The following is an 18,241-nucleotide window of genomic DNA, read 5'->3' on the forward strand; positions in this document are numbered from 1 at the left end:
TTCTTTTGGTTAATTGGTCTGTGCCAGGCAGCCACCCAGCACTCATATCTTCTTCACCTTAATTTAAATATAAAAAAAAAGTTTAAATTTGTTTGATAGTGTAATCTAATATAATTTTCTATCAGGGCTGTGTGTTTTGCTGACATACAGAGCCTACTGTGTTTACTTGCTGCCCTCCCTAGTCTATGAGCCACGACTCATATGTGTTTAACATTTTTTTAATTCCCCCCCCCCCCAAAAATAATTTAAATCAGTGTAATCTAATAGTATTTTCTATCAGGCGTGTGTGTATCTGACTTAAAGAGCCTACTGTTTTTAATAGCTGCCCTTCAAGGCTATCAGCTACGACTCATATGTATGTGCTTAACCTTTTTCTTTAAATTCCCAAAAAAAAGTCTTTAAATCATTATGCTAGTGTAATCTAATTTTATGTTCTATCAGGCCTGTGTCTAACTGTCTATCTGACTTACACAGCATACTGTTGTTAATTTCTGCCCTACGTAGCAGCCAGCCAGTGCGACCACTCATATGTGCATTGCACTTCTTAACATAATTTTAATATTAAAATCTAAAATTTTAAAATATTTTGCTAGTGTAATCTAACTTAATTTTCTATCAGGCCTGTGTTTTTGTCACTTACAAAGCATACTGTGTTAAATTGCTGCCCTACCTACCATCCACGACTCATATCTGCCAGCCTGTGTGCCAGGCCCAACTTGCCAATTAGTGGCACCAATCATAATTCTTGTAACAGTATCCAAAAAATTAAAAATCATAATTTTTTGTACTTCAAATATTCAGTCTACTAGTGCCATTGAATTGCAGTTTCCTCCTGCCTGGCAGCCTGTGTGCCAGGCACAAACTAGCCAATTAGTGCCACCAATCCTAGTTTTTGTAAAAGTATTGTTAATCTTTAAAATTCCAAATTGATCGCTTGTGATTCGCTTGTTTGCTCGTGCCATTGAATTGCACTTTCCTACTGCCTGCCAGCGTGTTTTCCAGACCCAACTAGCCAATTAGTGGAACCAATCATAATTCTTGTAACAGTATATAAAAAAATAAAAATCATAATATTTTGGACTGCACATATTCAGTCTCCTAGTGCCATTGAATTGCATTTACCTCCTGCCTGCCAGCCTTTTGTGCCAGGCCGTTTAGACAACTATTTACACCAATCATAATTGTTGTCACAGTATAGTTACTAATTAAAATTAAAAAAAATTTGATTGTTGATCTTAATCCTCAGTTTGCTCGTGCCATTGAATTGCACTTTTCTACTGCCTTCCAAGCCTGTGTGCCAGGCCTACTTTCAAAATATTTACACCAATCATATTTGTTGTCACAGTATTCTTAATAATTAAAAATTTAAATTTTTGGTAATAGTTGTTGTGAATCCTCAGTTTGCTCGTGCCATTGAATTGCACTTTCCTCCTGCCTTGCAGCCTGCTGTGTGCCAGGCCCACCTAGCCAATTATTGCCAGCAATCATATTTCTTTTAACAGTATTGCAAAAATTGTCAATCATCACTGTTTTGACTGTCAGTATTCAGTCTCCTAGTGTCCTTGAATTGCATTTACCTCCTGCCTGCCAGCCTTTTGTGCTATGTAATCTATGTATCTATCTATCAAATCTATCTATCTCGTGGTTGTGCAAGTGGACTGTTTGCGGTTGATTGCGGTGCGTAACACTTGGAGTTTGCTCTGTCACTGTGATGCGGCCGTAACCCTTACACTACCTGATAGATACGACATCATAACTGGTGTTTTAAAGCACATTATTGCAAACAATTTGGAAATGTTAGTTGATTTAGGCCCATTATGGGTTAAACGCAGACTCTGCATAAACTATGTAATTTTCCATGGGAGTTTTGCCAGAGATCCCCCTCCAGCATGCGACAGTCCAGGTGTTAGTACCCTTGAAACAACTTTTCCATCACTATTGTGGCCAGAAAGAGTCCTTGTAGGTTTTAAAGTTCACCTGCCTATTGAATTCAATGGCGGTTCGTGCGGTTCGCGAACAATACCGGAAGTTCGAGTCCGCAGTTCGCGAACCGAAAATTTTAGGTTCGCGACATCACTAAATAAGAGGACTAATGATTAAAAAACATTACTTGTGATATAGATTCTTTGCAATACACTGATTATTTTCTGATATTTGTTATGCCCATGTAAAATAAATATGGCTCTTTAATATCCCTTTAATTTAAAGGGACATAACATCTAACAGGGAAATGCACTGAAATATATTTCAGTTTTTTCTGCAAACAGTTTTGCAATATATTATGTTGAGCAAACCTGTTTCTAGTAAAAAGCTGTAACTATTTTCAGGGAGAGCTTTTACTGTGTATGTGAAGCATATCTAAATATGCTTCATGCACCAGTATTTTCAACAGTGTGTCTGTTCAGATACCTGGTGACATATTGTTGATATCTCAGAGCTAGCAGTGACTTGTATCTTGTAAACTGAGTAGACACATTGATTAAAATGCTGGTGCATGAACCATATTTAGATATGCTTCATGTGCACACGCTGAAACCATATGCATTGCAAAAATGCTTGTATTCAAGAGTGTAATGCATTGAAAGGGTTGCCTGGAGTCCAGTATTTAACAGGACAGTCCGGTATTTTAGCAGGCTAGTGCACAGTGCATACCTAAATACACTTTTGAAACATCTATAGCTTTTTTTAGACACATTATTGCTAATACGTTTATATTACAAAAATGCTTCTATTCAAAACTCTAATGCATCCATGTGGATTTCAGTTTTGGCTGGAATGTCCCTTTAAATGTCCAGTGTTTGTAAAGTGTCAGCTAAATGTAAAGGGCCTCCTGTTCCTCTATTCATTACAAATATGGCCTAAAAATAAGTAGCACTGTGCATTTTCTTTTGTGTTGCAGGCAGCCAAGAGGGTGTTCATCTGTGTGTGTGCTACTGGCAGTTAAGGGGTAAAATCACTACTATGTACAAGTCTTGCTGGTAACCAAAGGGATAAAAATACTACTCAATTGTGAAACATAGATGTTGGAATCAAGGGTGAGGCATAAGGTTAAAGGAATAATCTAGTTAACATTAAACTTTCATGATTCAGATAGAGCAGGCAATTTTACAATTTTTCTAAAGTCTTTGTATCTTTATTTGAAAAAGCAACAATGTAAGCTTAGGAGCCGGGCCATTTTTGGTTCAGCAGCTGGGTAGTGCTAGCTGATTGGTGTCTAAATGTAGCCACCAATCAGCAAGCGCTACCCAGGTGCTGAACCAAAAATGGGCCGGCTCCTAAGCTTACATTCTTGATTTTTCAAATAAAGATACCAAAAGAACAAATAAAAAATAATAATATGAGTAAATTAGAAAATTGCATGATCTAGCTGAATCATGAAAGTTTATTTTTGACTAGACTATCCCTTTAAATTTTTAGGTGACAATTTGTGACTTCATCTACCACCTGTGCTCAGTCACCTATGGTTGTCTGGTATTTTTATGAATCACAGCTGTAAACCCTATGCATTGATATAATATTAGTCAGAGCAGATGTTTTGAGTGGGTAGGGTTAGGGTTGGGTTTTAAGATTTGGATAGGATTAACCAATCTAATAATAGGGGTCCAATTATCAAAAACTCACTGATATGGAGAGAAATCACACAAAAACATTTTTTTATTAAGTATTAAAATGTTGGCGTCCCTCATTTACACCAAGAAGCTTTCTTAAAGGGATAGTCTAGTGAAAATTAAACTTTCATGATTCAGATAGAGCATGCAATTTTAAACAACTTTCAAATTTACTTTTAGCATACATTTTTTTTTTGTTCCTTTAATAATCTTTGTTGAAAGCTAAATCTAGGTAGGTTCATATGCTAATTTATAAGCTCTGTTTTTCTTTTTTATCTTTAAATAAACAAACAAAAAAAAAAAGTGTATTACTGTGCTTTGTTCTTTAAAAAATAGATGTATCTTTAACAAATAAAGCATTATTTTTTGTGGGTTTTACTTTTGGCTGTATTAGCCAGGAGCGATATGTAGATAGTGATACCTGATGAACACAAACATAAACTTACATATGGATTCATTTTAAATTGGAAGCAACTGAGCATGTGCAATAATTCACATTATATACATATATGCATTTTGTGATTGGCTGATAGCTGTTACATGACACAGGGGGGAAAAAAAAACAAGCCGTACAGAGTCTGCCCCTAGTTTTGAAATTTGTCAGAAAAAAATCTACTTCCCATTGGAATTTAGACTGGGGGTCTGGTTCTAGAAAGCTCTCTGGGTGTGTGAGATTTATTTAAAGGGATAGGAAAGTCAAAATTAAACTTGCATGATTCAGATGGAGCATGTAGTTTTAAGACAGTTTTAAATGTACTTCTATTTTCAAATGTGCCACGTTCTCTTGGTATCCCTTATTGAAAAATAATATACACATATCCAGCACTAGTGGGAGCTAGCTGCTGATTGGTGCCTGAACATTTGTCTCTTATGATTGGCTACTAGACGTGTTCAGCTGACTGCTAGTAGTGCAATGCTGCTCCTTCAGCAAAGGATAACAAGAGAATGAAGCTACTTTGATAATTAAATTGGAAAGTTGTACACAATTGGAAGTTCTATCCAAATCATGAAAGAAAATTTTGGGGTTTCCTATCCCTTTAAGAATACTCGCCAGCACTTCTATTTCCCTGGTGGGATTCTATAAAGCCCTCCTTTTTTACCCTGAAAAAAGGGTGTCTCACTAAGGAGCGTATACTGCATTTTCGTCTCGGAAGGAGATAAATTCATTACAAAAGTGCACAATGAAAATCGTAATTTAAAAATCGTAGAAAACAAACAATTGAACCATTTACACATTCTTAGTTATGTTATAATTACAATTATTTCAGAATCGGGCCCCTAAGTGCTATTGCATAGTCTTTTTATTATGCTTTTGTTGATTATGTGATTCTACTAGTTTTAATAGTCCTTTAAAGGGACAGTCAAGTTAAAAAAAAATAAATCATGATTTAAATAGGGCATGTAATTTTAAACAACTTTCCAATTTACTTTTATTACCAATTGTGCTTTGTTCTCTTGTTAATCTTAGTTGAAAGCAAAATCTAGGAGATATATATGCTAATTTCTTAAAACTTGAAGGCCACCTCTAATCTGAAAGCATTTTGACAGTTTTTCACCACTAGAGGGCGTTAGTTCATGTGTTTCATAAAGATAACATTGAGCTCAGGCACGTGAAGCTCCTAGGAGCAAGCACTGATTGACTAATAACGCAAGTCTGTCAAAAGAACTGAAATAAGGGGGCAGTTTGCAAAGGCTTAGATTCAAGGTAATCACAGAGGTAAAAAGTGTATTATTATAACTGTTGGTTATGCAAAATTGGGGAATAGGTAATAAAGGGATTATCTACCTTTTTAAACAACAAAAATGCTGGTGTTTACTGTCCCTTTAATCTTTTTCATGCAAAAATATGTTTAGCTGTTGTGCTTCATTTACATAATAAAAACAAGTGTGAGTTCAAGTTCCCTTTAAAGGCTGTAAAAATCTTTCCTGTATTGTTTATCACAACCAAACAATGAAGACAAAGAAGGAATTGCTTCACTTTTAATCAGTTAACTAACCTGTTTATATATTATTTTGTGTTACAGGTTTAACTGCAATATATTATCAACGCTCAGTTTTCAATCCCTTCCGCTCACTTGAACAACTAAAATGAGGTTTATAGGTAAGAATGATTTCCTTATCTTGTTATCGTAGATAAACACATTTAAAGGACACATAATTTGATTTCTTAAAGAGACAGTTAAACACTCGGATAGTGTAATATAACATGTTTACTTATATGTAGTTAAGATTAAAGATTAGAGAACTGGCACTAGATATAGTGTATAGAGGAATAAATGGATAATGAATCCGGTGCTACCCTAAAATATGTATAAGTAGAGATTGACAGGTAAGAGAACCTAAAGTTAAGGGTTTAATATAGCACTCATTCCTACTAATGTTAGTTATATAAAAAATTGAATTTTTATTACTTAAAGTTAAAATAATAAAGGGGATTCACCCCTTATTGTACCCGCTAACTCGCTGTACACCTTGTCCCCCTGTTTCCTGGCCGATAGCAGCTCCCTCGGCTTCAGGTGACAGGGACAAGGGACAGCAATTAAAACCAATATAAATGTGCACCGAGGTGCTTACAAATTCCACAAACGCGTTTCGGCTGTGTAAATCAGCCTTTATCAATGTGTAAGAGCAAACCGAGGCCCGGGTGCCACCCTCTTATATAGTGCTAACACAAACTGTCTCCACCAATCCACTTCGGCCTTTGACAACGCCCCTCACCGCACCAATAGGACACTGTGCATTCGAGGCGTATCCTAATGCATGCATTTGATAGGATAGCCTGGAGCGGCTTCGTCTCTGCTGGTTTTTGATTGGTGGCGCATAATAACAACTTGTACTCGATCAATAAACAAATACAATTCCTTGCATTAAAACATATTTGGTTATTTGTAATGTCCATCGTCTCATGATACTCACTAGCTGAAATCATCATTGCTATATATGACTGTTCGATTTTAAGTCTGTTAGCGAATGTATGTTGCAATTCAGTGTTAGGCTGTCCTGTCTGCACGAATAGTCGTAATCTGATTAAGCAGACTTTATCATTATTCTGTGTTCATGCATATGGTAATACATAGTCATTATATAAACATATTTGTCTTTATACTCCAGCTAGGCAATACTCTGTCCACCAGTTAATAGATCTGACTCAAAGCATCGAAATGAAGCATTAAGAACAATAATACCACTGTGATATAGAGCTAAATGTCAGTGAGAGTAATTCTCCTTTCCTTTGTTTGAAAATCCTGATACATGCAGTGCATATATGTCAAAGGTAATATACTGTCTGTGATTAATGACTATGTATTACCATATGCATGAACACAGAATAATGATAAAGTCTGCTTAATCAGATTACGACTATTCGTGCAGACAGGACAGCCTAACACTGAATTGCAACATACATTCGCTAACAGACTTAAAATCGAACAGTCATATATAGCAATGATGATTTCAGCTAGTGAGTATCATGAGACGATGGACATTACAAATAACCAAATATGTTTTAATGCAAGGAATCGTATTTGTTTATTGATCGAGTACAAGTTGTTATTATGCGCCACCAATCAAAAACCAGCAGAGACGAAGCCGCTCCAGGCTATCCTATCAAATGCATGCATTAGGATACGCCTCGAATGCACAGTGTCCTATTGGTGCGGTGAGGGGCGTTGTCAAAGGCCGAAGTGGATTGGTGGAGACAGTTTGTGTTAGCACTATATAAGAGGGTGGCACCCGGGCCTCGGTTTGCTCTTACACATTGATAAAGGCTGATTTACACAGCCGAAACGCGTTTGTGGAATTTGTAAGCACCTCGGTGCACATTTATATTGGTTTTAATTGCTGTCCCTTGTCCCTGTCACCTGAAGCCGAGGGAGCTGCTATCGGCCAGGAAACAGGGGGACAAGGTGTACAGCGAGTTAGCGGGTACAATAAGGGGTGAATCCCCTTTATTATTTTAACTTTAAGTAATAAAAATTCAATTTTTTATATAACTAACATTAGTAGGAATGAGTGCTATATTAAACCCTTAACTTTAGGTTCTCTTACCTGTCAATCTCTACTTATATGTAGTAAAACAACTTTGTAATATACTGCCATTCTTTATGTTGGTCTATTTTCCTGTAAAAAAGTGTAAGTGCAAACTCCACAGTCATTGGTTGCACACTCTACTGACTTATTTATAATTGTCTCTCATTGGCCATTGCAGAGAGCGAAATCTAGGTTACAACATGGCGCCACCTAATTTTTTTCCCCCGACTAATATTTACTTTCAATATATCTACCATTTATTTTGTGTTCAATGTCCCTTTAATGTTACCAATAATGGGCTTCATGTACTAAGCAGTGGGAGCCCTTACAGGGTAGGTTCGCATATGCGAGCCTCCTTCCCGCAATGTCTATAGACCACTGCTTCTTACGCTCTACGACACTCTGAAGTGGCGAGGTGAAATCACCAAGCGCTCGCTCGCTTGACAGTCCCTTCTCCCATTGGTCACATGGGAGAATGGGCAGGCTTTTCACTCTCACTTGTGTGTTTAATGATACATATGGGCAGGGGATCCTGTTCGTCCACTACCCGTATGTAGCGAAGGCGAGCGGACAACTTCTTAAGTTGAGAAGCTTGTCCGCTCGCCATTTAGTACATGGCTGCTAGCTCCTGATTGGTGGCTTTTCAAATATACCTCTTATGATTGGCATACTGATGTGCTCCGCTAGACACATACATTACAGGGAGAGATGTATACATTACATTATAGTGCTCAATAAAATTAGCAGTTTAAAATGGGTATTAAAAATCCAATTTAAAATCTTAAAATATGCAATGCACTTTTTGTAGTGATAAAAAAAAAAAATACACGTATGCAAAAGTAAAAGCGAATGTGAGCTGAAAACAGTATGTCCAGTGTTTTAGCAGGTTGTCAAGTAAAATCTTCTCAAAAATACTAGTCACTTAAATATCCATTTTTTTTTCTCCTTTTGCCTCAAAGCATTACAAATAGGAAGCAGTAACGATTTTACCCCCTTAACTAATACTGTTTGTTTGGTTTACGGACAAACAGGGGTTAAGTCCTACAGAAAAAAAAAAGCGTGGGAACTCACCAAGACTTCAACCACATAACAATTAATATTGTTTTATATATACCCACACGCTGTATTTATATGTATATAATTTTTACACTCCGGTTAATTAAAGAAAACTAAAACCAATTAAGGGCTGAATGGTTGCCTTTGGGTGTGAGGATGGATATCTATAGTTACATTTTTTTTACATGGCAGGAGTGTAATTTTTATTTGTAATTTAGGATTAAACTCAGATGTCAAGATTCAGGGTGTAAATACTTTCAGCGAGATTACGAGTTTTGCGGTAACAGGGGTGCGGTGCTAATGAGCAGTTTCAGCTCACCGCTCACCTACAGACAACGCTGGTATTACGTTTTTTTTTTTTTTTCAACCAGGCGTTAGCCTCTAAAAAGTGAGCGGAGAGCAATATTTAGCTCCACATCTTACTGTAATACCAGCGCTGCTTACGGTAGCGGTGAGCTGGCTAAACGTGCTCGTGCACGATTTCCCCATAGGAATCAATGGGGCAGAATCTGCTGAAAAAAAACCTAACACCTGCAAAAAAGCAGCGTTCAGCTCCTAACGCAGCCCCATTGATTCCTATGGGGAAAGTAAATTTATGTCTACACCTAACACCCTAACATGAACCCCGAGTCTAAACACCCCTAATCTTACACTTATTAACCCCTAATCTGCCGACACCTGCATTATATTAACCCCTAATCTGCCACTCCGGACACCGCCGCCACCTACATTATACTAATGAACCCCTAATCTGCTGCCCCCAACATCGCAGAACACTACATTTTATTTATTAACCCCTACTCTGCCTCCCCCAATGTCGCCGCCACCTACCTACACTTATTAACCCCTAATCTGCCACCCCAACGTCGTCGCCGCCACTATAATAAATATATTAACCCCTAAACCTATGTCTAACCCTAACCCCCCCTAACAAATATAATTTAAAATAATCTAAATAAAATTACTACAATGAAATTAATTATTCCTATTTAAAACTAAATACTTACCTATAAAATAAACCCTAAGCTAGCTACAATATAACTAATAGTTATTTTAGGATTTATTTTTATTTTACAGGCAACTTTGTATTTATTTTAACTAAGTACAATAGTTATTAAATAGTTATTAACTATTTAATAACTACCTAGATCAAATAAGTACAAATTTACCTGTAAAATAAACCCTAACCTAAGTTACAATTACACCTAACACTACACTATAATTAAATTAATTACCTAAACTAACTACAATTAAATACAATTAAATTAAATAAACTAAAGTATGAAAAAACCCCACTAAAATACAAAAAATAATAAAATAATTACAAGAATTTTAAACTAATTACACCTAATCTAATCCCCCTAATAAAATGAAAAAGCCCCCCAAAATAAAAAAATCCCTACCCTATACTAAATTACAAATAGCCCTTAAAAGGGCCTTTTGCGGGGCATTGCCCCAAAGTAGTCAGCTCTTTTACCTGTAAAAAAAATAAAAATACAATACCCCCCCAACATTACAACCCACCCTACTCTAAAACCCACCCAATCCCCCTTAATAAAACCTAACACTAACCCCTTGAAGATCACCCTACCTTGAGACGTCTTCACCCAGCCGGGCACAAGTGGTCCTCCAGAGGATCAGAAGTCTTCATCTGATCCGGGCAGAAGAGGACCTCCAGATGGGCAGAAGTCTTCATCCAGGCGGCATCTTCTATCTTCATCCATCCGACGAGTAGCGGCTCCATCTTGAAGACATCCAATGCGGAGCATCCATCCAGACCGACGACTACCCAACGAATGACAGTTCCTTTAACCCCTTAGTGACCGAGGACGTGCAGGGTACGTCTGAAAAAAAAAGGCAGTTAACGCCTGACGACGTACCCTGCACGTCCTCGGCTAAAGTGAGTGCTGGAAGCGATCAAGATCGCTTCCAGGCACTATTACAGTACTGCAGGGATGACTCGATGTCTGGGCATCCCTGCAGTGCTGTTACGGAGTGCCGGGACCGGAGCGATCACTCCCCCTTGAGTGATCACTTCCGGTTTTGCTCCACGTGGAGCCCGGCAGTGCAGCAGAGCATCGGAAGCGATCGGACACGCTTCCGATGCTCTGCTAGTGTGCTAAGTGCCTCGGTGGGTCGAGGCACTTAGTTAGTATATAAATAAAATAAAAAATGGGCAAAAAAAATTAAAATATAAAATAAAAAAGCCCCCACATATAGCACCCCCCCCCTCCCCCATGAGGCTTCCAAAATGGCGATGCCCGGTGCATCATGGGGCCTCTGGGGGTGTCCCTAGCCTGTCTCACCATAGGGGCAAGCTAGGGTCACCCAATCTGAGCCTTCTTAGAAAAAAAAAATAATAATAATAAAATCTCCCATTTGTCTGATCAGGTCAATATTTGTAAATATTGACTCTGATCAGTGTGGATCTCCCTCCCTCTCCTCACTTGCCATTTTGTTGGAGAGAGAGAGAGACCTGTATTTTAGCAGAGAGAGATTTATTTCTTTTATTTGTTAAAAAATTTAAAATCCAAAGGCTCTTTTCAGAGCCATTAACCCCTAGCTTGCCAGTGATCACTATAAATCACTGGCAGTAGCACAGCTGCACTTTTTTTTGCTGTCTGTGCATTTTTTTAGGGGTTAATTTTTGTTGTTGTATTTTTTTTTAAAAACCCAAAGGCTCCTTTCAGAGCCATTTAGCTAATTTAATTTAATTTAAAGACTATTTAACCCCTAGCTTGCCAGTGATCGCTATACATCACTGGCATTAGCATAGCTGTACTTTTTTGCTGTCTGTGCATTTTTTAGGGGTTAATTTTTATTGTTGTAATTTTTTAAAAACCTAAACGCTCCTTTCAGAGCCATTTAGCTAATTTAATTTAATTTAAATAGTATTTAACCCCTAGCTTGCCAGTGATCGCTATACATCACTGGCATTAGCATAGCTGTACTTTTTTGCTGTCTGTGCATTTTTTTAGGGGTTAATATTTGTTGTTGTCATTTTTTAAAAACCCAAAGGCTCCTTTCAGAGCCATTTAGCCAATTTAATTTAATTTAAAGAGTATTTAACCCCTAGCTTGCCAGTGATCGCTATAAATCACTGGCATTAGCATAGCTGTACTTTTTTTAAAAAAACCCCAAAGGCCATTTAGTTAATTTAATTTAAAGAGTATTTAACCCTTAGCTTGCCAGTGATCGCTATAAATCACTGGCATTAGCATAGCTGTACTTTTTTTTAAAAAAACCCAAAGGCCATTTAGTTAATTTAATTTAAAGAGTATTTAACCCCTAGCTTGCCAGTGATCGCTATAAATCACTGGCATTAGCATAGCTGTACTTTTTTTTAAAAAAACCCAAAGGCCATTTAGTTAATTTAATTTAAAGAGTATTTAACCCCTAGCTTGCCAGTGATCGCTATAAATCACTGGCATTAGCATAGCTGTACTTTTTTTTAAAAAAAAAACCAAAGGCCATTTAGTTAATTAATTTTGGTTTTTTGTGACAGATACAAAAATGTCACAGAAAAGATATAGTGTTGAGGAGGCGTATGCCATCCTTGCGTCAGAGTCAGATGCCTCTATGTCTGACTCAGACCCCAATTTTGACCCTGCCATATGCTCAGATACATCATTAGATGCAGTCTCAACTGATAGTGATGTATCTGTGGCTGCTAGCCCCCCTGCCAGCCCCCCTGCTAGCCCCCCTGCTAGAAGGAGGCGTGTTGCTGCCATTGCCGCTGAAGAGTGGGTAACGCCTCATCTCCAGAGGCCAGATATCCCACCCTTCACAGCAAATGCTGGCATAAATATAGATGTGGCAGGTTTTAGCCCCCAACAGTTTCTGGAGGTGTTTCTGGGTGATGATGTATTGGGGAACATTGTCGCCCAAACTAATTTATATGCCCATCAGTACCGTGCTGCAAAGCCTGAAACATATTTGGCAAAGCAGCAATGGGCCCCCATCAATGTGCCAGAATTTAAAAAATTCTGGGCATTGACTATGCTGATGGGCATCATAAAGAAACCCTCCGTTCGCTCCTACTGGAGCAGTAGCCCCATCTGCTCTACCCCCATTTTCTCCCAGAGTATGTCGAGGCAGAGATATGAAATGATTCTTCATTTCATGCACTTCAGCGACAACAGCCTGTGCCCCCCTAGGGAGCATCCCCAATTTGACAGGCTGTATAAAATCCGCCCCCTGATTACCCACTTTTCTGCCAGGTTTGCAGAGGCTTATACACCTGGAAGGAATATATGCGTTGATGAATCCCTGATGAAGTATAAGGGAAGGCTGGGATTCAAGCAGTATATTCCTTCCAAGCGCTCCAGGTATGGGGTAAAGGTGTATAAGCTCTGTGAGAGCGAGACTGGGTATACTCAGGCCTTCCGGGTGTATGAGGGAAAGGATAGCCACCTTGACCCTCCAGGTTGCCCAGAACATATGGGAACCACTGGCAAGATTGTCTGGGACCTGATATTACCCCTAATGAACAAAGGGTATCACTTGTACTTAGACAATTTTTATACAAGTGTCCTTTTGTTCAAGCTACTGTATTGCTTTGATACAGTAGCTTGCGGTACTATTAAAAAGAACCGCAAAGGTTTCCCAGGACAACTTGTACGCACCCGGCTACGAAGGGGGGAGACCTCTGCTCTGCGCCAAGAGGAGCTGTTGGCACTGAAGTACAGAGACAAGAAGGATGTATACCTTCTTACCACCATCCACACAGAGAGGACGGTGGCGGTCTCTGTACGTGGCAGAGCTGAGATCATAAGGAAGCCAGTGTGCATCAAGTCTTATAACCGACATATGGGTGGGGTTGATCTGGCAGATCAGCTGCTGCAGCCCTACCTAATTATGCGGAAGACAAGGGCCTGGTACAAAAAGGTTGCAATTTACCTAATGCAGATTGCAACCCACAACGCTTTTTTGTTGTTCAAAAAAGCAAACCCCGGAATGAAACAGACTTTTTTACAATTTCAGCTCCAGATCATTTCGGGGATTTTGTACCATGATGCACCTGCTCCCCGGGCGGTGTTGGGAGAGAGCAGAGTTGGGGCTACTCATTTTATTTTTAAAATCCCCCCTACTGCCGCAAAGCAGAGACCACAAAAAAAATGCAGAGTCTGTACCAAGAGGGGGCAGAGAAGGGACACTGTATATCACTGTCCTGATTGCCCTGGACAGCCTGGACTCTGCATTGGGGACTGCTTCAAGCGGTACCATACAATGGTCAATTTTTAAAAAATAAATACATTTGCTGTTATTTTTTTATTGTTATGTTTACTGTTAAATTTTTTGTTGTTATTTTTTTACTTTTAATGTGCCAGATTTTTACATTTCACTAATATATTTTTTTTTCTAAAATGGGGCTGTTTTTTTTTTTTTTTTTACAAAAACCCCTGTCAAACCTATGCATGGGGGGCATAGGTGTACTCAGGGTGCCTAGCAGAAAACAACCTGAAGTATTTTTTTGCACTAACTTACAACAGTCTCTCCTAAATCATAGTCAAAAAGCAATGTGTGTGTAAAAATGAAAATTGAAAAAATGCCACCATACACTTTCTCCAATTTTTTTAGCTAAAACAGTTACTTCAAATGCATCAAAGCACACCATATACAATACCTTGGGGTGTCAACATTTCAAAAATATGCACATTCATGGCAATAAATAAAAGTGGGGTTTACAATAGGCCCCAAACTGAAGATAGGCCTATCAGAAGAAATATTCTCACTTAATAACTAAAATCACAAGTCATAAAATTGTAACATAACCTTCCCAAAATCCTGGCAAACCTATGCATGGGGGGCATAGGTGTACTCAGGGTGCCTAGCAGAAAACAACCTGAAGTATTTTTTTGCACTAACTTACAACAGTCTCTCCTAAACCATAGTCAAAAAGCAATGTGTGTGTAAAAATGAAAATTGAAAAAATGCCACCATACACTTTCTCCAATTTTTTTAGCTAAAACAGTTACTTCAAATGCATCAAAGCACACCATATACAATACCTTGGGGTGTCAACATTTCAAAAATATGCACATTCATGGAAACAAATAAATTGGGGTATGTTAAAATACCCCCAAAAATACAATAGGCAAAGAAAATATGTTAAATGTGAAAAAAAATCACAAACGCATGTTGGACATTTGGCATTACACCCCCCGAACAAGCCAAGAAACTTATGCATAGGTGGTATCACTGTACTCAGGAGATGTTGGTGAACACATATTGGGGTCTTCTTTGGCAGTAACACATAACAGGAGCTGAGAATTCATGTCTAAAGTACAATGTGTGTGAAAAATAACACACAAAAAATGACTGCCTAATAGTTTGACAAAGAATTAGTGCATGGAAAGTGTTAAAATACCAGCATTTGAAATACCCTAGGGTGTCTACTTTTCAAAAATATATGGTTTGATGGGGGTAATTTACATTGCCCGGCTTCAGAAATGTCCCAAATAGGACATGGGTGCATGATGACAGATGTGAAAATTCCAAGTTGAAAAACTGGAATGCCCCCCCTAAAATTAAGGCCTTTTAGCCCCCAGAGAAACCGACACACCTATACATGGGGGGTATCACTGTACTCAGGAGATGTTGTTGAATACATATTGAGGTTTTTTTTTGGCAGTAACACATAACAGGGACTGAGAATATATGCCTAAAGTACAATGTGTGTGAAAAATAATGCAAAAAAATGACTACCTAAAAGTTTGACAAAGACTAGTGGTTGAATTAGTGCATGGAAAGCGTTAAAATACCAGCATTTGAAATACCCTAGGGTGTCTACTTTTCAAAAATATATGGTTTGATGGGGGTAATTTACATTGCCCGGCTTCAGAAATGTCCCAAATAGGACATGGGTGCATGATGACAGATGTGAAAATTCCAAGTTGAAAAACTGGAATGCCCCCCCTAAAATTAAGGCCTTTTAGCCCCCAGAGAACCCGACACACCTATACATGGGGGGTATCACTGTACTCAGGAGATGTTGTTGAATACATATTGAGGTTTTTTTTGGCAGTAACACATAACAGGGACTGAGAATATATGCCTAAAGTACAATGTGTGTGAAAAATAATGCAAAAAAATGACTACCTAAAAGTTTGACAAAGACTAGTGGTTGAATTAGTGCATGGAAAGTGTTAAAATACCAGCATTTGAAATACCCTAGGGTGTCTACTTTTCAAAAATATATGGTTTGATGGGGGTAATTTACATTGGCCGGCTTCAGAAATGTCCCAAATAGGACATGGGTGCATGATGACAGATGTGAAAATTCCAAGTTGAAAAACTGGAATGCGCCCCCTAAAATTAAGGCCTTTTAGCCCCCAGAGAACCCGACACACCTATACATGGGGGGTATCACTGTACTCAGAAGTTGTTGTTGAACACATATTGAGGTGTTTTTGGTCAGTAACATATAACAGGAACTGAGAATCCATGCCTAAAGTACAATGCGTGTGAAAAATAACACACCAAAATGACTACCCAAAAGTTTGACAAAGACTGGTGGTTGAATTAGTGCATGCAAAGTGTTAAAATACCAGCATTTGAAATACCCTAGGGTGTCTACTTTTTAAAAATATATGGTTTGATGGGGGTAATTTGCATTGTCCGGCTTCAGAAATGTCCCAAATAGGACATGGGTGCATGACGACAGATGTGAAAATTCCAAATTAAAAAACTGGAATGCGCCCCCTAAAAATAAGGCCTTTTAGCCCCCAGAGAACCCAACAGACCTATACATGGGTGGTATCACTGTACTCAGGAGATGCTGCTGAAGACATATTGGGGTGTTATTTGGCAGTAACCCTTAACGTTCTCAGTAAATGTATTCTTGAATTGCTATTTTGTCAAAAAATCACCACTTTTTTTTTTTTTTTCAAACTTTGGCATAGATTGGTGGTAAAATAGTTGCATGGAAAGAGTCAAAATACCCCATGTTTAATACCTTAGGTTGTGTTCTTTTAAAAAATATATATATGTGAAGGGTTAATCAGGGATTCCTGACAGATATCAGTGTTCCAATGTAACTATCGCTAATTTTTTTAAAAAATTTTTGGAAATAGCAAAGTGCTACTTGTACTTATTGCCCTATAACTTGCAAAAAAAGCAAAGAACATGTAAACATTGAGTATTTCTAAACTCAGGACAAAATTTAGAAACTATTTAGCATGGGAGTTTTTTGGTAGTTGTTGAAGTATAGGAGATTTTGAGGGTCAAAGTTAGAAAAAGTGTGTTTTTTTTCAATTTTTTCCTCATATTTTATAAAAATTTTTATAGTAAATTATAAGATATGATGAAAATAATGGTATCTTTAGAAAGTCCATTTAATGGCGAGAAAAACGGTATATAATATGTGTGGGTACAGTAAATGAGTAAGAGGAAAATTACAGCTAAACACAAACACCGCAGAAATGTAAAAATAGCCTTGGTCCCAAACGGACAGAAAATGGAAAAGTGCTGCGGTCATTAAGGGGTTAAATTACGTCATCCAAGATGGCGCCCCTTGAATTCCGATTGGCTGATAGGATTCTATCAGGTAGGAAAAGTCCTATTGGCTGATACAATCAGCCAATAGGATTGAGCTCGCATTCTATTGGCTGATTGAAACAGCCAATAGAATGCAAGCTCAATCCTATTGGCTGATACAATCAGCCAATAGGATTGAACTTCAATCCTATTTGCTGATTGCATCAGCCAATAGGATTTTTCCTACCATAATTCCGGACGAACATCGCATAATTTTAGAGTTTTTATCTACAGATATCTGTCTCATGTTTTAAAATTATGTAGTGGGGTAACTATCATTTGTTATAGCAGAAGTGTCCAAATTCTTATAATTCACCACCAAAACTATGTATATTTGTAAAACAGACAACCCTAAGGGGCCGATTTATGAAAGTGCGAGCGGACATGATACGATGTAGCATACGCTGTCAGCAATTATCATTGCACAAGCAGTTCTTGTAAACTGCTTGTGCAATGCCACCCCTGCAGATTCGTCAGAGCAGGCGGACATTTGGAGCTTGATATTCCGGCCCCTTAGTATTGATCTAGGTTACTTTTGGTATATTCCATGCAACCAATTAATGTGTACCAAATATGATAATCAGTCACTAACTGTTTTACAAATTTGGGTTTCTAACTGAAATTATTTACCCACATTGACCTATATGTATATATCAGTACTTTCACTAAATCTTTTTTTTTATTCAAGGTATTGCACGAGTTTTAGTTGTTGTATTCACACTGCTGGCAACGTGGTATATTGCAGAGACTTTTTTCTCCTCAACGATGGAGATGAAGAACATTAAACGCTTTTTAGGGTGGGGTTGATCTGGCAGATCAGCTGCTGCAGCCCTACCTAATTATGCGGAAGACAAGGGCCTGGTACAAAAAGGTTGCAATTTACCTAATGCAGATTGCAACCCACAACGCTTTTTTGTTGTTCAAAAAAGCAAACCCCGGAATGAAACAGACTTTTTTACAATTTCAGCTCCAGATCATTTCGGGGATTTTGTACCATGATGCACCTGCTC

At 38.1% G+C, this 18,241-nt stretch overlaps 1 long non-coding RNA gene across 1 annotated transcript in view; it reads left to right on the forward strand.

Annotated features, from left to right (window-relative positions):
- Window positions 1-18,028, forward strand: part of LOC128666378 (uncharacterized) — an 85,879-nt gene extending 67,851 nt beyond the window's left edge. Inside the window, exons 2-3 of the long non-coding RNA XR_008403236.1 lie at window positions 5,633-5,709; window positions 17,920-18,028. This is a non-coding gene — a long non-coding RNA (uncharacterized LOC128666378). The remainder of the gene's footprint in view (window positions 1-5,632; window positions 5,710-17,919) is intronic.
- Window positions 18,029-18,241: the final 213 nt, after the last annotated feature.

This window comes from Bombina bombina, chromosome 7 (genome assembly GCF_027579735.1).
Source record: "Bombina bombina isolate aBomBom1 chromosome 7, aBomBom1.pri, whole genome shotgun sequence".
Taxonomy (NCBI): domain Eukaryota; kingdom Metazoa; phylum Chordata; class Amphibia; order Anura; family Bombinatoridae; genus Bombina; species Bombina bombina.